Genomic DNA, 27,344 nt, shown 5'->3' with positions numbered 1-27,344 from the left:
GTGTGTATATATACTCGATATGTCTATAATAAAGTACTCAGTTGCTTTCATCTCGCCTTTGAGTCACAACCTACGTAAAACTCAGTAAATTAATGAACCATGCAAGACCACTAAAGTAATGAACTACGCAAACCCCAGTAAAGTAATGAACCCCGCAAACCCCAGTAAAGTAATGAACCCCACAAACCCCAGTAAAGTAATGAACCGCGCAAGCCTCCGTAAAGTAATGAACCACACAAATCCATGTAAAGTAATGAACCACGCAAACCCCAGTAAAGTAATGAATTATACAAACCCATGCAAAGTAATGAATCACGCGAACCCATGTAAAGTAATGAATCACTCAAGCCTCAGTTAAGTAATGAACCACGCAAACCTCACTTAAGTAATGAACCACACAAGGCCCAGTTAAGTAATGAACCACGCATACCCCAGTATAGTAATGAATCACGCAAAACCCATGTAAAGTAATAAACCACACAAACCTCAGTAAAGTAATGAACCATGCAAGGCTCAGTAAAGTAGAGAACCATGCAAACCCCAGTAAAGTAATGAACCAGGCGAGACTCAGTAAAGTAATAAACCCCACAAATCCCAGTAAAGTAATGAACCATGCAAACCACAGTAAAGTGATGAACCTCGCAGACCCATGTAAAGTAATGAACCATGCAAACCTCAGTAAAGTAATGAACCATGCAAACCTCAGTAAAGTAATGAACCATGCAAACCACAGTATAGTGAACCACATAAAACCCAGTAAAATAATAAAACTACACAAACCCCAGTAAAGTAGTGAACCACACAAACCCCTGTAAAGTAAAGAACCACACAACCCCTATAAAGTGATGAACCACGCCAACCCCAGTAAAGTAATGAACTACGCAAGTCTCAGTAATGAACCATAGAATCCCAATGTGTAATGAACCATGCAAACCTCGGTAAAGTAATGAACCACGTAAACCCCAGTAAAGTAATAACTAAAAAAAGTACCAAAGATTACTGAATCATAAGAACTAGAATCGACAATAAAAAAAAATATCCCCCTCTAAAAAGAGTATCTACCTAAGTTATAGTGACCCAAAAAGAATGCGAAAAGGGAATTTTCTTAAAAAAAAAAAAAAAAAATTAAGACCTTGGCGTAATATATGAAGGTTTGTAAGAGACAAGAATGTAAAAGGATACGATATATATATAGAGAGAGAGAGAGAGAGAGAGAGAGAGAGAGAGAGAGAGAGAGAGAGAGAGAGAGAGAGAGAGAGAGAGAGTCAGTCCTTAGGTAGCATTACAAGAAATTCTCATGCTAAAAACTATAGACTACATACAACCGGGAAGCGTGTTTTTAGTGCGTCTCGATAATGAGGAAATAAATGGTAAATAATTAAAAATGGAAATTATTGCATACACGTGAGAAATTTGAAATTTTACATCCGTTAGTAAAGCAATAAATAAGCATGAAATAAAGATGAGATCATGATGAGGGGTAGATGGTTTGGGCATGTTCTTCGCACTCCCCAAGAGAGGTTAGTACACCAAACATTCAGCTGGGCTCCACAAGGGACTAGAAGAGTTGGAAGACCCAGGCCTACATGGCTGAGGAATATAAAGCGCGGAGGAGATGATGATGAATGGATAAGTATTGAAATAAAAGCTCAAGCTAGAGACGACTGGCAAAATCCAACCGAGGCCCTTTGCGTCAATAGGCGTAGGAGATGATGAAGCAATGTAAAAATACTCCAGTGCAGTCTCTCCGCCTCCCAGGTATGTATATGGAGGAAGCGGGCGTACTCTGGCGTGACACTTGAACCTCACTGGTTAAACAAAGCTAAATGAATACTGAATTTCTTTTGGGAATATTGCCGGTTGAACGATCGATAGTTGAAACGTTTCGGGAATGAAGGCCAAAGAGGCAACTATCACCCCCATCGGATACTTTTCACAATTATTTATTATTTCGATATATTCCGTTTTGCATTATCTCGCGCTTAATTCACTTAGTTTCTTTCGCGTTGTCTACGCAAAATATTTACATATGTTACGAGATATAAGCAGAATACCGATTTTCCTACATCTCTTATCATACTTCCTAACCATCAAAAGGGTTGTCTGGTCTTAGTCAAGACATGACAGAGTAAGCCAAGATTTAGCCATTGTTTTATTACGATAAATCAGTTTTCAACGCATAAGATTTGTGTTAAGATGAAAACACCTATGAGCAATCAGACCTGTAACCTCTAAATATGATCGTTCTAATTATTACTTTACTAGACACTTGGCAGCAAACTACTTTTTGTAGTTTAATGAATACAGCTTTTTGTTCAACTCGATGGTCAAATTACTTTTCACACCAATATTGCAAAGCTTGGGGATAACGTGAAGTTAAATTTCTGAATTTAGATTAAAAATATTTGTACCTTTGTATATGCAATATCTTAATTCTAAAACGTATAAAAATCTCAGGCAACAGAGAGAGAGAGAGAGAGAGAGAGAGAGAGAGAGAGAGAGAGAGAGAGAGAGAGAGAGAGAGAGAGAGAGTGAGAGAGAGAGAGTAAAAAGATTTTGCATTCAACTTATCGGTTACGTCTACTTGATAAATTATCATCATTGCTAGCCAAAGATCTATGTCAAGGTTAGCTGTGACCATACATGTTCTGGTTAATTTCAAATCTTAATCATCTGGAGGAAAATAATTCTGGATATAAAGTGTAAAAAACGGTAATAGTAGATCGAACGTAGGAGTCAAAATCAAGAGGAACTCACGCGCACGCGCGCGCACACACCAAGTAAACTGCAAAGGGGGTAAAGTAACGACTTTGAAATCTATCTTGCGCGAAGTCCTTCACACAAGCTATGGCTGAGATTACCAAAGGCTTTTAAGAGTTATAATGGCAAAAGATTTATGGTCGAATTGGCGGCATGTACTATTAAGGTTAAATTGATGGCATGGCTAGAACCATTGTGATTGAATTACTGGCATGGTTGGAACTACAGTATTTGGGAGGAAATTAACGACGAAGTCGGGAATGGCTTTCGTCTCGGAACTTTGCTAGAAATATTTGGACAAGCCAGGCATGAAAGAATGAAGTTTACGGCCAAAAAGGCTTAACACGAACAAGGGTATGAGTTGAAATTATAAAATTTAGGCCATATGGCGGGACACTAAGACAGAAAAGCATATTCAACAAAAAAGAGGAAGGGAGGTAACTATAGTCTATTTTTATAGCGTGCATATTTGCACCCCACTCACAGGGGTGCCCTTTTAGCTCGGAAAGGTTCCTGATACCTGATTGGTCGAAGTATTTTTGTCCGAACACCTTCATTGTTCTCGAATAATTACCAAGTAATGTGAATCGAAACTTATTTATTAACCTATATTTCTCCATCAGATATATCTTTTGTCAATAAACAATATGAAATATATTATTAAGAATCGCCTTGGTAAGTCTAAATTTAATAACACAATCCGCCGAAGTCAACGACAGCAGCTTGTTTTCAGATGCACGCTTTGTAATTCTGTAATTTTTCACATATTTTAACGCAAATTGGGATAAATTACACTCAGCATAAGTTAAACATGTTATTATAAACTTTCTTTGAATACCAGAATTTACCAAAATCATGGAATAAATAAAACCCTTTATTTGTGAAAACTTAAGGGGAGGTAAAGGAACAGCCTGTAGCGGCCTGGCGGGAAAACGATCCCTTCTGACTGTCATAGACGCATTTTTTTTTTCTTTCGTAATAAAGTTTGGCCTATTCCTTTCAGTTTAAATAGTCTTGCATTGTCTCCCTTCGTAATATTTTGCTTAGTATTTTCCCACATTCCTGTTCCTCACCTAATATCTATCTATTTTCCCCGATATCCCTTCTTTCATATAGGGCTATGTGATATCCGCACTACGATTCCTTATGTTTTGTACCTTACGTCAGTAAACATGTAAATAATAATAACAAATTTTATGTTGTGTAGCAAGTATAACCTATTCTGTAAACCTGAAATTAAGCATAGTATTTTTTCTTTATTCCCGCCTCTACACTATTTTAATGAGACTAGCACGCGCTTCCCTTCAACCCATCACTTTCGACAGAGGATAAGGAATCGTAGTGCGGCTATCCCATTTATGAAAGAAGCGATATCGGGAAAATAGATAGATGTGAGGAACAGGAATGTGGGAAAATAATAAGCAAATTAATACGAAGAGACAATGCAAGACTATTTAAACTAAAAGGAATAGGCCGAACTATATTACGAAAGAAAAAAAAAGAAGATGCGTCTATGACAGTCAGAAGGGATCGTTTTCCCGCCAGGCCGCTGCAGTCTGTTCTTTTACCTTCCCTTGAATTTTTACAAATATAGGGTTTTATTAATTACATGATTTTGTTAATTCTGGTATTCAAAGAAAGTTTATAACAACATGTTTAACTTATGCTGAGTGTAATTTATCCCAATTTGCGTTAAAATATGTGAAAAAATTACAAAATTACAAAGAGTGTATCCAAAAACAAGCTGCTGTCGTTGACTTCGGCGGATTATGTTATTAAATTTAGACTTACCAAGACGATTCTTTATAATATATTTATTCTTTCACATTGTTTATTGACAAAAGATATATCTGATGGAGAAATATAGGTTAATAAATAAGTTTCGATTCACATTACTTGGTAATTATTCGAGAACAATGAAGGTGTTCGGACAAAAATACTTCCGACCAATCAGGTATCAGGAACCTTTCCGAGCTAAAAGGGCACCCCTGTGAGTGGGTGCAAATATGCACCGCTATAAAAAATAGACTATAGTGTATACCCATAAGTAACAGGCGGTTAAGAAAAAACAGACATGTAGCCAAGTTGGCTAAGATCAAAACCATCTGGGAGAACATTAATTTTGACTGAAAATACAAGGGAAGAACTGGGTGTGTGGACAAAAAAATTGCGGACGAACAGAGGGTGAGGACGAAACTTACAAGCAAACGGGTATAGAATTGAGAAATAATTGGTGAACAGGGTATGTATAAACGGGCGAACAGGGGGCATGGGTGAAAACTATCGGACGAACTGAGGCCATGAGTGAAAACTTTCAGACGAACTGGGGGCTTGGGCGAAACCTTTCAGACGAACTGGGGGCAAGGGCGAAACCTTTCGGACGAAAAGGGATCATGGGTGGAACCTTTCGGACGAAAAGGGATCATGGGTGGAACCTTTCGGACAGGAAGGGATCATGGGCGAAACCTTTCGGACAGGAAGGGATCATGGGCGAAACCTTTCGGACAGGAAGGGATCATGGGCGAAACCTTTCGGACAGGAAGGGATCATGGGCGAAACCTTTCGGACGAAAAGGGATCATGGGTGAAACCTTTCAGACAAACAGGGGCCATGGGTGAAACCTTTCGGACAAACCGGGGGCATGGGTGAAACCTTTCGTACGAACAGGCGCCATGGGTGAAATCTTTCAGACTAATAGGGGGTATGCGTGAAACATTTCGGACGAACAGTGGGCATGGGTGAAACCTTTCGGACGAACAGTGGGCATGGGTGAAACCTTTTGGACAAACATGGGTCATGGGTGAAACCTTTTGGACAAACATGGGTCATGGGTGAAACCTTTTGGACAAACATGGGGCATGGGTGAAACCTTTTGGACAAACAGGGGGCATGGGTGAAACCTTTTGGACAAACAGGGGGCATGGGTGAAACCTTTTGGACAAACAGGGGGCATGGGTGAAACCTTTCGGACGAACAGGGGGCATGGGTGAAACCTTTCGGACGAACAGGGGGCATGGGTGAAACCTTTCGGACGAACAGGGGGCATGGGTGAAACCTTTCGGACGAACAGGGGGCATGGGTGAAACCTTTCGGACGAACAGGGGCCATGGGTGAAACCTTTCGGACGAACAGGGGCCATGGGTGAAACCTTTTGGAAGGACATAGGCATGCGTGAAACCTTTCGGACGGACAGGGGGCATGCGTGAAACCTTTAGGACGGACAAGGGTCATGCATGAAACCTTTCGAACGAACAAGGGGCATGCGTGAAACCTTTCTGACGAACAGGGGGCATACCTGAAACCTTTCGGACAAACAGAGGGCATGCCTGAAAAAAAGGGGGCATGCCTGAAACCTTTCGGACAAACATGGGGCATGCCTGAAAGCTTTCGGACTAACGGGGACACGGGTGAAACCTTTCGGACGAACATGGGGACACGGGTGAAACCTTTCAGATGAACGGGGACACGGATGAAAACGTTCGGACGAACAGGGGGACACGGGTGAAAACCTTCGGACGAACAGGGGGCCATGAGTGAGAGCTTCCGAACAAGGGGGGCTTGGGTGTAAGCTTTTGAACAAGGGGGCATGGGTGAAAGCTTTCAAACAAACGGGGGCACGGGTAAAAACTTTTGAACAAACGGGGGCATGGGAGAAAACTTTTGAACAAACAGGGGGGCATGATTGAAAACTTTCGATTGAACAGGGGGCATGGGTGAAAACTTTTGAACAAACATGGGACATGGGTGAAATCTTTCGAGCAAACAGGGGGTATGGGTGAAAACTTTCGAATGAACAGGGGCCATGGGTGAAAACTTTCAAACGAGCAGGAGGTATGGGTGAAAACTTTCAAACGAACAGGAGCATGGGTGAAAACTTCTGGACAAACAGGGTACATATGAGAAAGCTTTTGGACAAAAGGGGCATAGATGAAAACTTTCGGACTAACAGCGGGTATGGGTGAAACAAGTTGCGAATAATCAGAGGCTATAGACAAATTTGGATGAATGGGGTACGAGTGAAAGCTTTCGGACAAAGAGGCATTACAGCTAAAAAAATCTTTCAAACAAGGGGTACGGCTGAAATAACCAAGACGAAAAGGGGTTATGGGTGAAATAACTTTTGGACAGAGGGTTTGGGTGAATCATTCGGACGAACAGCGGGTACGCGCGAAAGAACATTCGGATGAACAAGGGGCAGGGGTGAAATAATGACAAACGGGATACAAGTGAAATATCCTTCGGACAAATAGGGACCAATGAAAACTTTCGTAGAAACAGCATTTATGGCTGAAACAACTTTCAGACAAACGTGATGGTACAGCTGAAATAACTTCCAGATGAACAGGGGCTATGGGTAAAACAACTTACAGAAGGATAAAGGTGTAAAAAATAAACGACATTAGGATGAACAAGGTTATGGGTGAGAAAAATAGGATGAACAGGGTTATATGCGAAACAATTTACGGACAAACAGGGTGTGTGAAAACTTTTGTACAAACGGGGTATGGGTGAAACAACTTATGAACAAACATGAAGTATGGGTAAAAACCTATGGACGAACTGATGGTATAAGCAAAACAAATTATGGACGAACAGGGGTATGGGTGAAAACATCTTACGGACGATCACAGGTATGGGTGAGACGACTTACGAACGAACAGGGGTAACGGCGAAAAAATTTATGGACAAACAGGGGTACGAGTGAAACAGCTTACAGAAACAAGGGTACGGGTGAAACATCCTACAGAAACAGGCGTTTGGGTGAAACAAACTACAGGCAGACTGGGGTATGGGTGAAATAACCTACGGACAAACAGGCGTACAAGTGAAAACCTATGGACAAACAAGTGTACACTTGAAAACCTACAGACAAAAACAAGCATACAGGTGAAAACCTACGGACAAACAAGCATACAGGTGAAACAACCTGTGGACAAATGGGCGCGGGTGAAAACCTACAGACAAACAAGGGTACGGGTGAAAACCTACAGACAAACTGGGATACGGGTGAAACAACCTACAGACAAACGGGTATGGGTGAAACAACATACAAACGAGTACGGGTGAAACAACATACAAACGAGTACGGGTGAAACAACATACAAACGGGTACGGGTGAAACAACATACAGACAGACAAGCGTACAGGTGAAAACTCACGAACAAACAAGCGTACGGGTGAAACAACCTACAGACAAACAGGGCTACGGGTGAAACAACTTACAACAAACGGGTACGTGTGAAACAACCTATGGACAACCAGGTACGGGTGAAAAACTACAAAGCAGTGAGGGTGAAACATACAAATGGGTACGGGTGAAACAACCTATAGACAAACAGGGGTACAGGTGAAACAACCTACACACAAACAGGGGTACGGGTGAAACAACCTATAAACAGGGGTACAGGTGAAACAACTTAATGACAAACAGGGGTACAGGTGAAACAATTTAGGGACAAACGGGTACAGGCGAAACAACTCGTGGACAAACGGGTACAGGTGAAACAACACGTGGCCAAATAGGGGTACAGGTGAAACAACTCATGGACAAATAGGGGTACAGGTGAAACCACTCATGGACAAACAGTGGTACAGGTGAAAACTTTGGGTAAACAGGGGTAAGGGGGAAACAACTTGGGGAAAAATCGGTGCGGGTGAAATAACATACGAACAAATGGGTATAGGTGAAACAACTTGGACAAACTAGTACGCGTGAAACAACTTTCGGACAAACAGGAGTAAGGGTAAAACTTGTGGACTAAACGGTACGGTGAAACAACTTACGGACAAACAGGGGTATGGGTGAAACAACTTACGGACAAACAGGGGTATGGATGAAACAACTTACGGACAAATGGGTACGGGTGAAACAACTTACGGATAAAAATGTACAGGTGAAACAACTCGCGGACAAACGGGTACGGGTGAAAAAACTCACGATAAACGGGTACGGGTGAAACAACTTACGGACAAACGGGTTTGGATGAAACAACTTACGGACAAACAGGGGTTCGGGTGAAACAACTTACAAACAGGGGTACAGATGAAACAGACAAACCGGTAAGGATGAAACAATTTCCGGACAAACGGGTACAGATGAAACAACTTACGGACAAACGGGTTTGGGTGAAAACTTACGGACAAACAGAAGTACGGGTGAAACAACTTTCGGACAACAAGGTACAGGTGAAACAACACGGACAAACGGGTACGGGAGAAACAACTCACGGAACACGGGTACGGGTGAAAACTTACAAACAGGTACGGGAGAAACAACTTGTGGGCAAACAGGGTTAAGGGTGAAACAATATACAGACAAATGGGTACAGGTGAAACAACTTGTGGACAAACAGGGTTAAGGGTGAAACAATTTACGGACAAACAGGGGTACGGATGAAACAACTTACAAATGAATAATGGGGTACGGGTGAAAACTCAATATACAGTACAATCAATTATTAGCGAAACGAATTTGGTATAAAAAAATAAATGAGTACTGGCTAGTTTGGTATTTTTCTCCCTATGTTTAATGGGGCTGGGGCATAACTTACATATCGGTCGATTGAAATGCGTTTTTTCCACTCCCTCCAGTGTTAACTTTTGGGAAACTGATTAAGAGTTTCTGGGCTTGCGTTGTTTGCATTCGCTTTTGTCAGCTGTTCTGTTTTTATTATGACGCAATCATTACCTGTTTTTTAACCAATTACAAGCTTCCAAATATTTAGGCACAAAATCCCAGATGTTATCCTAGAGCCATTGTTCCACCCATGAGTTTCACCTTGATTATCACATGAAGACGTCTTCAAGAGGTAAGTACAATCTATTTCGAGATTTAGTGCAATTTCATCTATTTCTTTGATTATTTTGAAAACTCTCCATTCAGTATATAACTACTTTTGCTCACGTGAAGGTAAAAAATGTCCCGGAAGTAATTACCAACGGGCTTGCGTAAGCAGCAAATCCATGTAGTCTACCGCTTGCCAAAACAGAGGAACAGTGAGGTGTTTGCATTTATGACCATTACTAGTGTTGCAAATCACTCGTTTCGGGCATTTCCCCACTCAAAACCCTGTTTCCCACTGGGATCCCTCATGATTAAGATCCACAAAGTCAAACGGTTGGTTTGCCCCAATAATCATGGTCAGATATTTTATAAAACCCGAGAATATGATTTATGTATTTGGTTAGAAATGAAAGTATCCTTACCGTGAAAACTTACGTATGCACTGGGGTTACGGGTGGAAACTTATGAACGAACAGACGGTATGACAACTTACGAACAGGGGTACGGGGGAAACTACTTATGGTCGTAGGTAGGTATGGGTGAAAAATTAAGAACGCGCAAGAGGTGTGTAAAAACTTACGAAAGCCCAGGGGTTATGGGTGAAAAACTTACGAATGAATAAGGGTTACAGGTGAAACTATTTACTGCCGAATCGGCCTTAAACCTGGATAGGTACGCTCCTCGGACACCCCTTTAAGGGTATACTCGGACGCGAACGACCCCGACGCCAAAAAAAATTCTTGAAAAATCAGTTTTTGCAGTAACCTCTTTTTTTCTTTTGCCAAAAAAAACTTCAATGAATGCTTAAAACAACTGTAAAGATAAATACTACTCATCTGCAGATGCAGAAAAACTATTTATTATAAATATTTTAAAAAATTAAGTAGAAAAAAAAAGACCTGACAAAAATTCATAAAAAAAAGTTTATACATATATACACAAATCCTTTTAGGAATTGATTCTTGAATGTTTAGGACACATCTTGATGTATTTTGGATGAAGTCAGACCCATGGAGGTGAAGATCTGAAATGAGAAAAAAAGGGTAACTTTTTTTGGCCAAAAAAATTTGTCCAAATTTCATGAATTTTTTTGGGTACCCAAATGAAATAGGAAGTGGCTAATTTTTTTAGGGAATAAACATATGTTATCCTAAAATAGAAATATGTAAAAAAATCTCCATTATTTTGTAAATTACATTTATATCAGGGGCCATATCTAAAGGTAATTTTTTGAGTACTTAGAAATTTCGTAAAAAATACATATATTTAATATATAATATGATATTTATGCAGGTAAAAATATACCAAAATATCACAAATTCTATAGGGAACAAGAATATATATAGATAGGGCAACTTACGCTTCGGATATGTCCACAAAATGGCCGCCAACCACACTGAATCAGACTCCCTAATCTGCCACTTGAAATGTAGGAAGGGTATGTCAATTTCAAGGTATTATTTACTAATCTAATTATCATTGGATATGCATAAAAATTGTATGGTGGGTTGCTGGATAATTGTCGATTATTTTACGACTATAAAATTAAAATTCTGACCCAAAAAAAAATTTTTTGAAGGGAAATAAAATCGAAAAAAAAACAAAAATGTGAAACAATATAATATTTTAGCTAAAAAAATTTGATGATATTCAATCAAAAAAGAAGTAAACAAAATTTTCCGACAAATAAACATCTAGAGGAATCATTACTCTGTGATATTTCCTTAGTACGTAGTAATTTGGAAAGAAATGGGAAAAAACGAAAAAATGGCAATCACCGGAAAATCGAACACATACCTATATATACGCCATATCGGGCTAAAAAAAAACATAGGTATGGGTAGCCAGATCATCTAGAAACACTTTCCAACACTATAAAAATATAAGTTTTGCGACACTACTTGCCAATTCCTTACGGTAACATGACTAAGCAAAAAAATGCAAAACAAATAAAAAGGGGCACTCGCGGAAAAATGGCTAACATTCTAATATACGGCATTTCAGAAAAAAAAAAAAATTCAGCCACGTGCTAGGCAAACCATCAAGGCACATTTTCCGACAAATAAACATCTAAATGAATCATTACTCTGTGATAGTTCCTTAGTACGTAGTAATTCTGAAAGAAATGGGAAAAAATGAAAAAATGACAATCACAGGAAAATCGAACACATACCTATATATACCCCATATCTGGCTAAAAAAAAAGATAGGCATGGGTAGCCAGATCATCTAGAAACACTTTCCAACACTATAAAATTATAAGTTTTGCGACACTACTTGCCAATTCCTTATGGTAACATGACTAAGCAAAAAAATGCAAAACAAATAAAAAGGGGCACTCGCGGAAAAATGGCCATTCTAATATACGGCATTTCAGAAAAAAAAAATTTCAGCCACGTGCTAGGCAAACCATCAAGGCACATTTTCCGACAAATAAACATATAAATGAATCATTACTCTGTGATAGTTCCTTAGTACGTAGTAATTTTGAAAGAAATGGGAAAAAACGAAAAAATGGCAATCACAGGAAAATCGAACACATACTTATATATACGCCATATCTGGCTAAAAAAAAAAATAGGCATGGGTAGCTAGATCATCTAGAAACACTTTCCAACACTATAAAAATATAAGTTTTGCGACACTACTTGCCAATTCCTTACGGTAACATGACTAAGCAAAAAAATGCAAAACAAATAAAAAGGGGCACTCGCGGAAAAATGCCCAACATTCTAATATACGGCATCTCAGATAAAAAAGAGACATGCACGTGTTAGCCCAACCATCAAGGCACACTTTCTAACACATAAACATGAAAAAAAAATCAATAATATACGACAATTCCTTACTACGTAGTAAATTTTTACAAATATTGAAAAAAAAACAGAAATTGGCAACCGCAGTTAAATACCCAATATACCAATAACTACGTCGTGTCTGACAAAAACAAAGTCACGCATGGGTAGCCAGATCATCTAGACACACTTTCCAACACTAAAAAAGCAAAAGTTTTACGACACTATTTGGCAATATCTTACGGAAAAATGACTTGGCAAAAAAATGAAAAAAAATGAAAAAGGGGCACTCGCGGTAAAATGCCCAACATTCTAATATACGGCATCTCAGATAAAAAAAAAGACATGCACGTGTTAGCCCAACCATCAAGGCACACTTTCTAACACAAACATAAAAAAAAATGAATAACATACGGCAATTCCTTACTACGTATAAATATTTACAAATATTGAAAAAAAAAACAGAAATTGGCAACCGCAGTTAAATACCCAATATACCAATAACTACGTCGTATCTGACAAAAACAAAGTCACGCATGGGTAGCCAGATCATCTAGACACACTTTCCAACACTAAACAAGCAAAAGTTTTACGACACTATTTGGCAATATCTTACGGAAAAATGACTTGGCAAAAAAATGAAAAAAAATGAAAAAGGGGCACTCGCGGTAAAATGGTCCTCGTGGTGATGAACGACATTTTAACTAAAAAAAAAATCATGCACATGGTAGCCAAACAATCCACCAAGACTTTCCACAACTGATAACCTATACAAGTTGCACCATTCTACGACAATTTCATAATAAGTAATAACTTTGATAATTATGCAAATTACCTTAGAAGGGTAAACTCGGTCGCGCTCGACCCCGACGCGTCTCAGAAATCGGGGAAGGAGTACAGCTACAGCAATGCACATCTGGACACTACTAGAGCGTGTAGGGGAGACACCTCCTGCAGGTCGATCACCCACAAATTCAGTCACGGGGGTGAGTCACGTGAGGAAAACCTCTTTTTTTTGACGCTCGGGGTCGCGTACGACCCACCGTACCTATCCAGGGTTAAGCAGGAAACAAGTCGGGTTCTGGGTGACTTGGCACCCATATTTCCAAGTTAGTCAATCCTGCTATCTTGCTAATTGATATCTTAACTATTATTACAGGCAATTCACCCATGAATACTCTTCTACAACTAGACTTTACGACACCGGTCACTGCATTCCTTTTCGGTAAATTTACAGTTTCATCCATTATGGGGAAACTGGAATAAAAATATATTTGTTGCATCAGAAATAGTGTAGTTCCAACGAATTTAACGTTTATTTTGACCGCAAACCATTCGATTTAGAGATTTACTATGTAATTGGAGTTAAAACAACAAGTCCCAGAATGCAGAAAGACCCTACTTCATCCCAACAATTATGGGGGACACCAGGTGGGAACCGGGGTTTTGGGTGGGGGGGGGCGTCAAATGATATTTGCAATAAATGAATACTTATCCTTCCACCACCCCTCCCCCTATACCCCTATCTAGCCCTACCGGGGGAGGGGGGATCCGCCCCCCCTGCGACCCCCCCTTAAGGCCACAGTGATTTTCAGGGCACTACTGAACCTAAGAAAACCCACCTAACCTAGCATAGGGGCCCTGTATCCCTACCTAGGCCTACCGGGGGGGGGGTCTCCACCCCCCCCCCTACGACCCCCCCTTAAGGCCACAGTGATTTTCGGGACACTACCGAACCTAATACAACCACCTAACCTAGGGCCCTGTACCCCTACCTAGGCCTAGCCCCTGTGACCCCTCCCTTACAGCCACTACCTAACACATCCATCAAACCAAATCCAAAGTGATGGTACTGCTGTATACATCGTTATATTGTCACCATTATAATATACTCTATAAATTAATGAAGCTTACCTTAAACTGTTGGTTCATAAAGATGTGCTGCTGCTTTGAGGAAAACGTGAAGCCGTTGGGAAGGTTCCTTGGCATGCAGGACAATTTTTATTTTGTAAAATTAAATTGTGTGTGTGGCACAAATGCACTAGTTTTTCAACAAATTCATTGTAAGTTACGAAACAGTCAGGACAAGAAAATGGAATTTCAACTTCTTGTGCAACATGAGATGACGTGCTTTCTATGGTCTCCATGTCTAAGAACGAAATGAATTGCCTGGGAAGATAATGTATTGTCGCGCTCTTGTATTGTCGCGCTGTGATTGGCCAAACATGTATGACGTCATAGTGGACAGGCGCTGTGATTGGCCAAACGTGTAAGACTTCATAGTGGACTAGTTTGTCCGCGGATTATAGTGGTTACAGGGCTCATTTAAGCAAATACAAGACACAGTCAACAATAACAACAGACTTAGAAAAAATCTGGGAGGAAGACATGAGTAGCGTGAGTTTGATCGTCGATATATAAAGAACTAGGCATTTGCGACAGATAATATTTTACAGAAATACTACAAAAGACTTGCTTTACTCGGGAAATATATTATAATAGATTTCCCATAATGGATGAAACTGTAACAATACCTCCTTTTCTCTCCATTATTGTCTGTTATAGAATGTTTTATTATTCCTTAGCTTACTACGGTCATAAACGGATCAGATTTTCTAAATTTTTTAAAGAAATTATTTTTTCGTACGAGCCATTCTTCTTCATTCCGTTGCCCAGTCAGCTCTGCTAACAATTTGTTATAAGGTAAATAGGTCCTATGGCATATTGTAATTATAGGGTTGACAGTACCTTACATGATTACCATGTCAGCCGTTGAAATGGTAATGTATATACAATCAAGACGAATGCATAACGGAAGAACAGCACTAACGACAGCGTGAAGCCAGTTCTAATTTCTAACAGCTATTAAATCCCGTCTTTTTCGAAGTTCTATTCCATAAAAGGCACCATGGATAAAATCTTACTTCCTGAACTGAAGAACTAAAGTATTAACACGATGCGTTAAAAAAAGAATCAATATACCACGTTTAGGAGCAGCTTGACTAGCACTCAAATCAAGTTTCTTTGGCTCGTTAAGCCGAGTACCGTTGAATTAAACCTAAAGATTTTGATAGCGTACCAGTATGATTCACTGATACGAAAACATCAAAGTATAAGGGGAATGATTCATCATTACATTACTTGCATGCAAATAACCTTCCTCCCTAAGCATTTACAGATGTATATCAAAGCATATTACAGGTACCAATACTAAACGAGTGAACGACCGAAAACCAATACGATAAAACTCCAAATGTGAATAAAAAAAACATCGGTTTTATTCCATACACGCAATTAAATTAGGCGATGACGGTGATAAGAAAAAAACCCAATTCGTAGCAAAATTCTGAACTATAACCGATCACTAGAGCCTTACCTTTAAAAAACCAGAAGAAATCAAATCGCCAGCGGAACTATTCACTTCAATGTTACCATTACACGATCCAGTGGAGCAGTGAACCCAGTTTTTCTAAGGGGTGAAAAGAATTTCATTTAGCCAATCAGTAGTCACCACCACAACATACGTAGGAAAAGTTCTGTATTCTCTTTTCCTATTGGCTGGAAGCTCTTTCATAAAAATGGTTCTTGAAGAGAAATCAATCTAAATATTCCTATATGGCGGCATCAACTTATCAAATAAATGAATAAAAAAATATTAAGTAAATGAGTAGCTTAGAAATAAAGTAAAGGCTCAGTCATATAATGAAAATAAAATCAAGGTGCCGTAAATATCAGACAGTGCGTAAATATAATGAAAGAATGGGAATAGAAGGTTTTAAAGTTGTATAATTGTCTTCTTATTGTTTTGATTTCACGATTAAAAACCATTTCAAGAATTATTTTCAATATACCTTTTTCCCCCAGAGACTTAATACTGACGTTGTGAAGAACGGATCTTGGAAAAGAACCAAGATCTCCGCCGTTTGTGTACGTCTTTAAACTAAAGCTTCTTGTGTGTATTATTCAAAGATTAACAGTAAATTTCGAATATCAGCGTTTGTTGGTACAATATAAATGATTAAGACATTTACTATCTGGCGAGTTACAAGTTAAACACACAACACATACACAGTGTATATATATAAATATATATATATATATATATATATATATATATATATATATATATATATATATATATATATATATATAGTTCCTGTTTAAATTATATACACAACTTTCCAAAACTTGCTTCGTCTGTGTGATTCTTCGTTGTTCTCACATCATGAAGTTATTCTCCCCAGCCCAATAACGTATTGCAACATGAACAGCTAGTACCCTTATTCATATGATATATATATATATATATATATATATATATATATATATATATGTGTGTGTGTGTGTGTGTGTGTGTGTGTGTGTGTGTGTGTGTGTGTGTATAACTAAGGCCATCCCCACATATCAGTACGAGTTAGGCTATATAATGAAACGCTATGTAAACAAAAGCAGTGGGTTTCTTAGCTAAAATGGGTAATATTTTTCATATAATCGTTACTAGGAATTTGATAACAATATAAAGCAAGATTTTAGAAAAAAAAAATCATTTCAAAATAAAAGATTAAATCGATACCTAATGGGTTAAAAGTTAATACCTAACCTCATGAATCCTTCTTGACTTGTGCCTAATGGCGAAACTAGACTTTTCTTCTTATAAAACTTGAAATAAAGCATTACCGATGGATCATCCGTAATTTATCTTGTACTGGGCAGAAGCAATATCATACTGGACAGGACAGTCTTCATTTGTTCTGCTTTATGCCCTTGCGCAAAGCACCCAGCAATGGTGTCTCTTAGCACAGGTGGATACACCAGCAGACTACCTGAATCCATTCATGGTAAAATATTTATACACCATTCAAATTTTTCGTTTCCACTTTTACCTTTCTGAGTAAACCTTATTCAAAGGAAAGGCATCATAATTTATGAGGCTACGGCTGACAGCATTGGTTATCCAGTGTCAACAATATATTGAATAACATTCGTGATAATTTCTAGTTATCTTGAGATAGAACATAAGATTATTTAGCTTTCCTTTTCATTGTCCTAAAGTGCAATGATATCGATTGTTTGTTTTGCAATCGATTCTTATTTTCCTTTAATTTGTTTAGGTATAAGAACAGCATAATGCTGCTAAATTAATCTCAGAAAAGTATGAAATATTTATGGGGTATTGCAATGCATTAGTAAAAATTACCTTATGTTAATCTAAATTATGAAAATTGGGACAAATAACCCAACATTACGGCTGGGGACGCCATTTAAAAAGAGACTGGACAGCAAGATGCCTAAAAATTAGCAGAAACGGAAGTACAGTAGAAGGCTAACAAGTTGGTGCTGTAAAGATACCTTGATTTCCACTTTTACATAGTTTGTTAAACTATATTAAACTATAGCTCTGACAATCATAAATCCTTGGGAAAATAAAATACAACGAATAGTCTTACGTTTACAAAAATATTTTCTTGAAGCTCTCACAACTAACTATCAACAATTTTTTATTATAATTTCATGGTTATGCTGTAGATAGTATATCCTCCATCTCATTATATCTTCATATGTGTTAATTCATTGATTTCATCACCTAACATAGAAAAATTTCGATCAAATGATCAAAAGTTAAACATTTACTTGCGATTTGTTTTGCTCAGGAAAGTTGGCAGAATAAACAACATACATTCAAGTCTTTTTTCTTGTCGAGAGTGTATCATTACAGTTCCGTGGACGCATTGGATTCTGCCATAAACATCGCTCAGCTTCTGCAATGAAATTAAAAACAGTTAAATTACATATTTCATAGATGGTATCTTAAATTAAATATTTTAAAACAAGAGGACACAGTCACAAATATAAAAAAATGAGAATTTTTTTTTTACCAAAATTATGTGTTACAAAGTCTGCTTATATCAAATCCCAAAAGATATCGCAACGAAAAAGTTAAAAAGAACTTTAAAGTAAACTCGCACATCATTTTATGAGTCCTTTTATCAGCTGGTACATACAAAGCAAGAAAGTAGAGGTATCAGTTTAAATGGCTCATGAATGACAGAGGCAAGGGACAGTGATATTACCCTATCAAGCAGGACAATGCCCTAGGGACTGACCACATATACATATGATCAGCGACCAAGCCCCTTCTCCACCCAAGCTAGGACCAAGGAGGGCCAAGTGATGGCGGCTGATGACTCAGGAGATAGACCTATAGCCCCCCCCCCCGCCATCCTTAGCTCACAATCATGGTGGGGTTGCAGAAACCAAAGAAACTAACGAGTTTAAGCGGGACTCAAACCCTAGTCTGGCGTTCACCAGTAAGGGACGTTACCACCTCGGTCACCAGATAATTTACTTTGTAAACAGGAACTTCAGGTAAATCGTTGGGACGTGTCAGCATACTTTATTCTTATTATAAAACATGAAATGTGTTTTTTCACAGTTAAATACTATTTACCTTGTAGTTGGATACCACACTATAAAGGTAGGTGTGTACATCATCCTTAACCAAACAGCGGGTATGAGAACAACGAGAACGTATCTGTCAGTATCATCATTGCGAATGCATAAGGGGCAAAGATCTTCATGTACCGGACACTTAATATGCAATTGTGAGACACTGGATTTAGATACAACTTAGGAATTAGCGTTGGTTAGTGTAACTGTGCATATCGACATACACGAGGATCAATATTCTTGAATTAATTCAACGTGCAGTTAACAAGACTTGAAATATATGATTCGCAATTGTAATTACTTGAAATTATAATGAATTTTGATTGATAGCTATATACCACCATTCTATTAGAGGAGGCAGAGACAATTGAATCAATTAATATCCGAAAATAGAAATTACCGTAAGGAAAAGTTAGAGAAAATGTGATCAAAATGAGACAAATAAAACTCACGGTTGTTTGTGTTGTAAATGGGAAAAAGCTTATATAGATAATATCATGGAAAAACCTGAGGTGTCACTAATAAATAGAATAATCCGCTTAATCTAAATACGTTACAAAATGAACCGAGTATTCACTATTTTATAAGGAAACTATCGTATTATTTTTATAATAGGAAAAATTAAAAACGTATCTGAACAGAGAAATATTTAAGAAATGACATTAATAATTCCACGACAATTGTGAAGATATAGCGATTCAACATCAGCTCATTGTTTCACGTAGTGCATCTAATCCATAATCACTTGTAATAATAAGGGTATGTTTTTAGTACATTTTATTTGTAAGCTAGATAGTAAAATAAAGTACAAACTTGAACGTGGATTATTATGAAGTTGGGTCTCATCACCGGTAAAATGAAATTGAATTTAGGGAGACAGGAACGTTTCCCCATTTGGGGAAGGATTACCCACCCTTGGATGAGAGCAATAAATAATATGGCTGCGCTGACCGATGTGGTAACGTTTCTGACTGCTGAACGCCAACCTGTGAGCTAAGGATGGGAGTGAGAGTTTGGGGGAGCCTATAGGTCTATCTGCTGGGTCATCAGCAGCCATTGCCTGGCCCTCCTTGGTCCTAGCTTGGGTGAAAAGGGGACTTGGGCGCTGATCACATGTACAGTATATATGTTTAGTCTCTAGGGCATTGTCCTACTTGATAAGGCAATGTCACTATCCCTTGCCTCTTCCATTCATGAGTGGCTTTTAAACCTTTAAATGGAAAAGAAGGTTGGAAGATCATGAAAATATAAAGGCGGTTTTAAGGATAAAAATATTCACAGAGAGATACATAAACAATATTCATTTTGCAATTCTATTTTTCAGCTTCCTTCAGGGGTATTGTTACCACAACATAGGTCATAGGTCATCCTCTTGACCTTATAGTTAACGAAGATCAAGTTTACCTTCAAGCGTAGGATGGGATAATCTTTTGATACAAGATTTAATTCTTCGATTCTTAAAGTTTCTGGAATATGTCTAAAATATCACTAATTAAATAATAGAGACATTCCTGATATTAACAAGAGTTTGTTAATATACTAATTTATATGTATAGTTTTATAAATGTGTTGGTTGCAGATTTTAGAAAATAAGAATGCAATTTATTTGACTGCGAATCTATAGAGGAGCGTTGAGTGTTGTTAACGACCAAACTTTAAAAGAAATTGTTAACGAAACTATCAAAGGGCTCTTTGCCAAAAGGTAATAGGCGACTATGAGGCCAGAGGACCACTTGGCATATAGCCTCTTTTAACTAAGCAATAAATCGAGTTCGCAGGTGAAAGAACAGATGAATTAATTCCAAAAGCTAAAAAAAAAAAAATAAAAAAAAATAAACGAAAACGGAAAAATAAAATGAACGAGTTCTTCGCGGGCAAATAAAATACCGACGGAATAAAAATGCAATAAATAAAAGTTGTCTTCCGACTGGATTTATGGAGGGAGAGGATGATAAACTTTCATAAAGCCATAATGGTGAGAAGGTGGCAGAAAGATATCATCTCGCTTGCAAGAAAAATGTTTTACCGAACAGCCATTTTGCAGCTTTTATAAGACAACGTTCTCTCTCTCTCTCTCTCTCTCTCTCTCTCTCTCTCTCTCTCTCTCTCTCTCTCTCTCTCTCTCTCTCTCTCTCTCTCTCTTATTTATATATATATATATATATATATATATACATATATATATATATAAATATATATATGTATATATATATATATATATATATATATAGATATATATATATATATATATATATATATATATATATATATATAATCTGTATAATAACTATCTGTAATGTTTTTAACTTTTTTTATTATTTCTTTTATGTATCTATGAATATTCCCAAATATCTGAAAATGATTTTTTTTAAAGTGAAAAGAAATATTTCTTTAGTAAAGAAAGACAATAACAACGAAATGAAGCACAATAGAGATGGCGATAATCGTATGATGGAAACGTTTCCAGAAACTATCAAACCGTATGAAATTAAAAAGATTTCTGAATATATTCTACAACATATAAGGTTATTGTAGATTCATTAGGTTATGTATCACGGTACTGTCAACTATTTCTTCCAACTCACAGAATATTTTCACTCTTTTATTATAATTTTTACTTGGTGTTATTGTCAACCACTATCACCACTAAAGATTTTTATCAAATTTTAAAGTATTTCCTACATCAAGTTCACATAAGTCGACACATTAAAAACCAAGCATATAGGCTTTGGATGCAGTTCATGATCCCATGCAAATATTATTGGTTCGTTCTTCTTATGAGTTCTCCAAGCAAGCTTCTTCCCATGTTTAATTGGCTTCGTATTCTTGAGCTCATCCGATAAATCTTTATACTTAAGCAACGTGTTGATAAATTGACCAAAGGACTTTCGGTTTGATGTATACCACTTGCTGCATTATCGATGCATAACGCAGAATGATAAAAATCCTTAAACCACATGAAAAATCATGCTATATTTTACATCCTTCGTTTTGATGTCCCTTCCATTACTTGCCGCTGAAATTTCTCTAGTACATGACAATGGTTACTGTATTTTCCTCGAGATGATACTTTTTTCCACCAGAACCCATCTTCATAAAAGTATATAACACGCGTTTACATTTAGAACCAAAACGATACCTATACCTTGAAAAGCATTAAGCCATTAACATAGTATTTTTCTTTTCTTTTTTTTACACTGAAAACATTGAGGGGTTTTAAAATCAAGATGGGGGTAAAGAGAGGCAGTGAAAGGACACAACTATAAATAACGAGAAGGGTTTAGCTGTAAAACATCATATCAGGAACATAATCGATTGATTGACTGACTTGAAGTTGCCTGACGTCGTTTCATTAAAGGTCAGTGACATCGAGAAAAATAATCGAATAGACAATATACCAAAATTATAAAAGAATCGCAACAAATTTTGGGAAATAATGTTTTTTTTTTTTTTTTTTTTTTTTTTTTTTTTTTTTTTTTTTTTTTTTCCAAAATAAGATATTGTGAATATAAAGCATGTCCAGAACGATGGATTTAAAAACGTTCGTCAGGATTTCAATAATAATAAATCTTATTAGTCTAGTTGTACAAGTTAAATACCCTTTTAACTTTAGGTCATTGGACAGTAATTTTTAAGGAAAAGCGGAAGGGAATATTTGATCGCAGGATTTTTTAAAGAAATAATGACTTCAAAACACAGACGACTGCCGCTGTCAGAAACTAGTTTAGTCCGTAAGGTTTAAAAAAAGAGTTATCAGAAACAGATTTTTTTTCTCCACTGTCTAGAACAATAAAAAGAAATAATAAAAATAATAATAATAATAGTAATAATAATAACAATAATAATAATAATAAGAATAATAATAATAACAAAAATCATAATATTAATAATAATAATAATAATAATAATAATAATAATAATAACAATAATAATAATAATAATAATAATAATAATAATAATAAATCTCTTTTATTCCTCTATATAAAGAGAAGGTGTCTGGCTATATGTAAAAATTTATAAATATATTTTTTTCCGTCCATGCTCAGCTCGGGGGGAGAGGGAGTAGTCACACCCTGGTAAGAATGGGGTGCGTGCCGTGTGTCTTTATATCTATCCAAATATTTAGCCGTCATTTTGACGGGTTGCTTACGCTAATAATAATAATAATAATAATAATAATAATAATAATAATAATAATAATAATAATAATAATCTTGTCTTGCACTTAAATAAACGACGTTGATAATGACAGCAATAATTATACACTAATTATGCAGTAATAAGCAGCGCATTAAGAGACTCGCCCGAATTTCTCTGGCATTTCTCAAGACTTGCTGGAATATAAGACACGCAGGAAGTCAACACTAATTAACCTGACTAAGCCGTTGGCCGTGGGATGAGAAACAGCTTCCTTTCTGCTGTCATGGGCAGCAGGAGATAAGCTAATTAAAGGATTCTGCCATTATTGTTATCATTATACTTTTTTTTTTAATATTTAAAAAAAAAAAAAATATTTTGGTGATTGGTCATAGTTGCTTACGCAATTGAGCGTGATGATAATAACTGATTTACAGCAACATGGTTTGTTTTGTTATTTATACTTAATTTGTCAGTCAATAAAAATTAAATTAATACAGTACGGTTTTAAGCAATAATAATAATAATAATAATAATAATAATAATAATAATAATAATAATAATAATAATAATAATAAAGCTATTGTTTCTAGAAAAAAACACTATCAATAGGAGAAATAATAAACTTTTTATAATTGATAATAGTAAAAAATTGATAACAACAACAATAACGACGACGACGACAACAACAACAACAACAACAATAATAATAATAATAATAATAATAATAATAATATTTAATAATAATAATAATACCAAACCTTATTATTGCGACGTTAAGACGTAGGAAGAGATAGAAGAAGAATGAAATATATGAATCAGTAGAACTTCAAAATTTCAAAGTCGCAGCAAATGTTTTTATGTTGAACAGGCTTACATAAGTCCTTTTATAGTTTATAAATCAAATATATGTTTCAATGTTGTTAATGTTTTTAAAATATTTTATTTTAATTTTCCTTACTTCTTATATCCTTTATTTATTTCCTTATTTCCTTTCCTCACTGGTCTATTTTTCCTTGTTGGAGCCATTGGGGTTATAGCATCTTGCTTTTCCAACTAAGGTTGTAGCTTAGCTAGTAATAATAATAATAATAATAATAATAATAATAATAATAATAATAATACTGATTCACTAATACCTTAAAATAAATAATTTGTGACTAGCTTTTTCACGTGATGTAACCTCTCGTTGCTCTTCTAAGTTGAAACATAGTCGCATCTATTTCTTAACACATCCAAAAACATTTGAAGCTTTGACTCTACTATTATTATTATTATTATTATTACCAGCCAAGCCACAACCCTAGTTGGAAAAGCAAGATGCTATGAGCCCAAGGGCTCCAATAGGGAAAAATAGCCCAGTGAGGAAAGGAAATAAGGAAATAATTAATAATGAGAATAAATTAACAATATATCATTCAAAGATGCTATAAGCCCAAGGGCTCCAATAGGGAAAAATAACCCAGTGAGGAAAGGAAATAAGGAAATGAATAAACGATGAGAATAATTTAACAATATATCATTCTAAAAACAGTAACAGCATCAAAACAGATATTTCCTATATAAACTATTAATAACGTCAAAAACAGATATGTCTTATATAAACTATAAAAAGACTCATGTCAGCTTGGTCAATATAAAAACATTTGCTCCAACTTTGAACTATTGAAGTTCTACTGATTCAACTACCCGATTAGGAAGATCATTCCACAACTTGGTAACAGCTGGAATAGATCAGTATAAAATGCCAGCCAAGACAATCTTCAATCTTTCGCCGTAAGGTGATATCCTCGAGAGATCTTTCTCAAGATCCGATACGTTCTCAAGGTAGGTTTACACGGTCGAACGGATCGTCAAATGCGGTTCGACGGGCGAGTGTTTGAAGCGATGTTCGAACGTGCGAACGAGGAATTTGGTTGCCGTACACGTTCGTCGAACGGTTCGAAGAAAGTCTGTTTTCGCCTGACTTTTGTGGGCGGGTGCTTCATTGTCTACAAACCTTATGTATTTGTGGCTGACTCCACCACTTCGAACCGTTTGACAAGCATGTTCGACAACCGGGTTCTACGAACCGTTTGACCCTGTAAACTCCGCTTTTGATTTCGTTGTTGTTTTTCCTATTCTATTTTTTAAATAGCTGGCTGGTTACCAGTTATTTTTAGTCGATGTCTTCATGTTGTTGTTTAAATTTTTTTGTATAAGAGTTTTCGTTTTTCCTTTTTAGCTGTTATTTTCCGAGAATAATGACGACATCTCATTATGCACGCTATGCGCTTCGCTGTTAGTGATGAGAAACAATTAGCAGTATCTTTAAAGAACAGTGATTCTTCCACACTGTTGATGTTTCTACCAAACGAAATGTTGTAGTTTCTAAATCTCAATTAAATGTTGATCATATTTCTTCCATTAGACAAAGAAAAATCACAGTCTCTTGTAACATTCCTTAAAAATTTAATCTGACATTTTAATGTGTCTTCAAGAGTTTTGATGAGTACTACAGTATAAGGAAACCAGTTTCAAGTAATTTGTTTATATTCATGATACAATATTATTGTTTCAGTCATTTCAAATGTTCTTATTTTCCAACATTTAATCTATGGGGATACAATCGATGCTCGACTTCTGTAAAAGATTATAGAGTTATCAAGTTAGTTGGGACTCTTTTTGGGAGTGTTTAATATAGTAATAGTAGTAGTGTACAAACATAAATTCTTGAAAATAAATATAATGAATAACAAAATGCTTACGTCTAATAACAATAATATTAACAAAGACACCGGCCCCGGATGAAATAAGGGAAGAAAGGTGATGCCAAGTCTCCGTAACTGAATGATTCAGCTCTTTACACGTGATGCCAAACCTTCAAAATCTCTTCCTGCTGATTTTTACGACTTCAGTAACATCAGTAAGAAAACTGGTTTATCGTTTAATTAATCTTTTAATTATGAATTATTCCACTTCATTGATTCTTTCCTTTATTTAATTTTAACTTTCCCCTTCACTATTCTCAGTCGTTTGCTAACTTGGCTCCGAATAAACTCTGTTCCAAATAGCATATATTTTTCAGAATATTTGAATCAGATAATGATATTCTATGCGTAACGTATTTCATATCCATCATTGTGTTTTCTTATTTCAATAACTTTCTATTCTTCTAAAGTCTCTTTTCTTTGGAAACGGACTTTATCTTTCATGCCTGTGGTTTCCTTCACCTTTCACCTCAAGAAAAAACGACTCCATCTCACATGGGTCTTTGTACAGAAGCGATGTGAAATTGTAGACGTCAGTTTAGGTTACTGCTATAATAGTAGAAGAAGGAATGTCGTTCGGTAAACAAGATTTCTTCAGGAATTTGACAGATTTTCCCTCTTGCTGGTTAACCGTAAGACTGACCTATTTCTTAACATTTAGAAGTTGAATTTTATGACAATGACATTTTCATTAACTTTTATAAGCTCAGTTCTCTGAGATTGACATAGTTATTAATGCTAAGAAGCTCAATATTTTGAGACTGCCCTATTTCTTAGCGTTAGAAGCTCAATTTTCTGAGACTGGAATATTTTTCAACTTTTATAAGCTCAATTTTCTGAGATTGCCCTATTTTCTAATGCTTAGAAACTAAATTTGATTATATTGAGCTTTTTCTTAATATTTAGAGGCTAAAATTTCTGAGACTGGTCTATACCTTAATGGTTAGAAGTTAAATTTTCTAAGACTACTATTTCTTAACAGTTAGTTTTTAGTTACTCAATTTAGAAAATTCTTCAAAGTGAGTATGTAATTATTACCTTTATTGTTATTCTTTGGATATCACTTTGGGCATTGCTATCAAGACTTATTGATTGTAAGCTTCCTTTTCTATAGGGTTCTCGTTGTTTACAGCACGCTTCCTACTATCACAAGCACTATGATAAAATCACAATTATGAAGAGGTAGTCGATCACATTTATCATCCATATATTTAATTTTGAGACTATCAAATTCATTGCTTTCTTACGTGTTCCGAAAACCTCCAACTTACACAGCCAGTTTGATTTCAAGTAGTTACGTCCATCTAGGTTCAGGTGCTTATTAAGAGTGGACACAAAGGCCATGGTTTAAGGTCACAAGGGTCGAATATTTGTTTACAAGCCGCTCATGAATGGCAGAGGCAAGGAACAATGACATTGCCCTAGCAAGCAGGGCAATGCCCAAATTACTGACGATATATACATCTGATTAGAGCCCAGGACATTCTCCACCCAAGCTAGGAACAGGAAGAATCAAGTAATGGCTGCTGATGACTCAGCAGGTAGACCTATAGGCTCTCCCATACCGACACCCCTTAGTTCACAAGGATGGCGAGGTTGCAGACATTAAAGGATCTAATGAGTTTGAGCGGGACTCAAACCCCTGTCTGGTGATCGCCAAGTAGGAACGTT

The 27,344-nt window shown here is 36.6% G+C and overlaps 2 long non-coding RNA genes across 2 annotated transcripts in view; one reads left to right on the top strand and one right to left on the bottom strand.

Annotated features, from left to right (window-relative positions):
* LOC137650011 (uncharacterized) overlaps positions 1 to 15,851 on the bottom strand; it is a 29,760-nt gene extending 13,909 nt beyond the window's left edge. Inside the window, exon 1 of the long non-coding RNA XR_011045899.1 lies at positions 15,716 to 15,851. This is a non-coding gene — a long non-coding RNA (uncharacterized lncRNA). The remainder of the gene's footprint in view (positions 1 to 15,715) is intronic.
* LOC137650015 (uncharacterized) overlaps positions 1 to 27,344 on the top strand; it is a 406,947-nt gene that overhangs the window by 14,817 nt on the left and 364,786 nt on the right. The gene's annotated exons all lie outside the window — the stretch shown is intronic.

The sequence above is a fragment of the Palaemon carinicauda genome, chromosome 11 (assembly GCF_036898095.1).
Source record: "Palaemon carinicauda isolate YSFRI2023 chromosome 11, ASM3689809v2, whole genome shotgun sequence".
NCBI classification, from domain to species: domain Eukaryota; kingdom Metazoa; phylum Arthropoda; class Malacostraca; order Decapoda; family Palaemonidae; genus Palaemon; species Palaemon carinicauda.
This window is presented reverse-complemented; position numbering and strand designations above follow the sequence as displayed.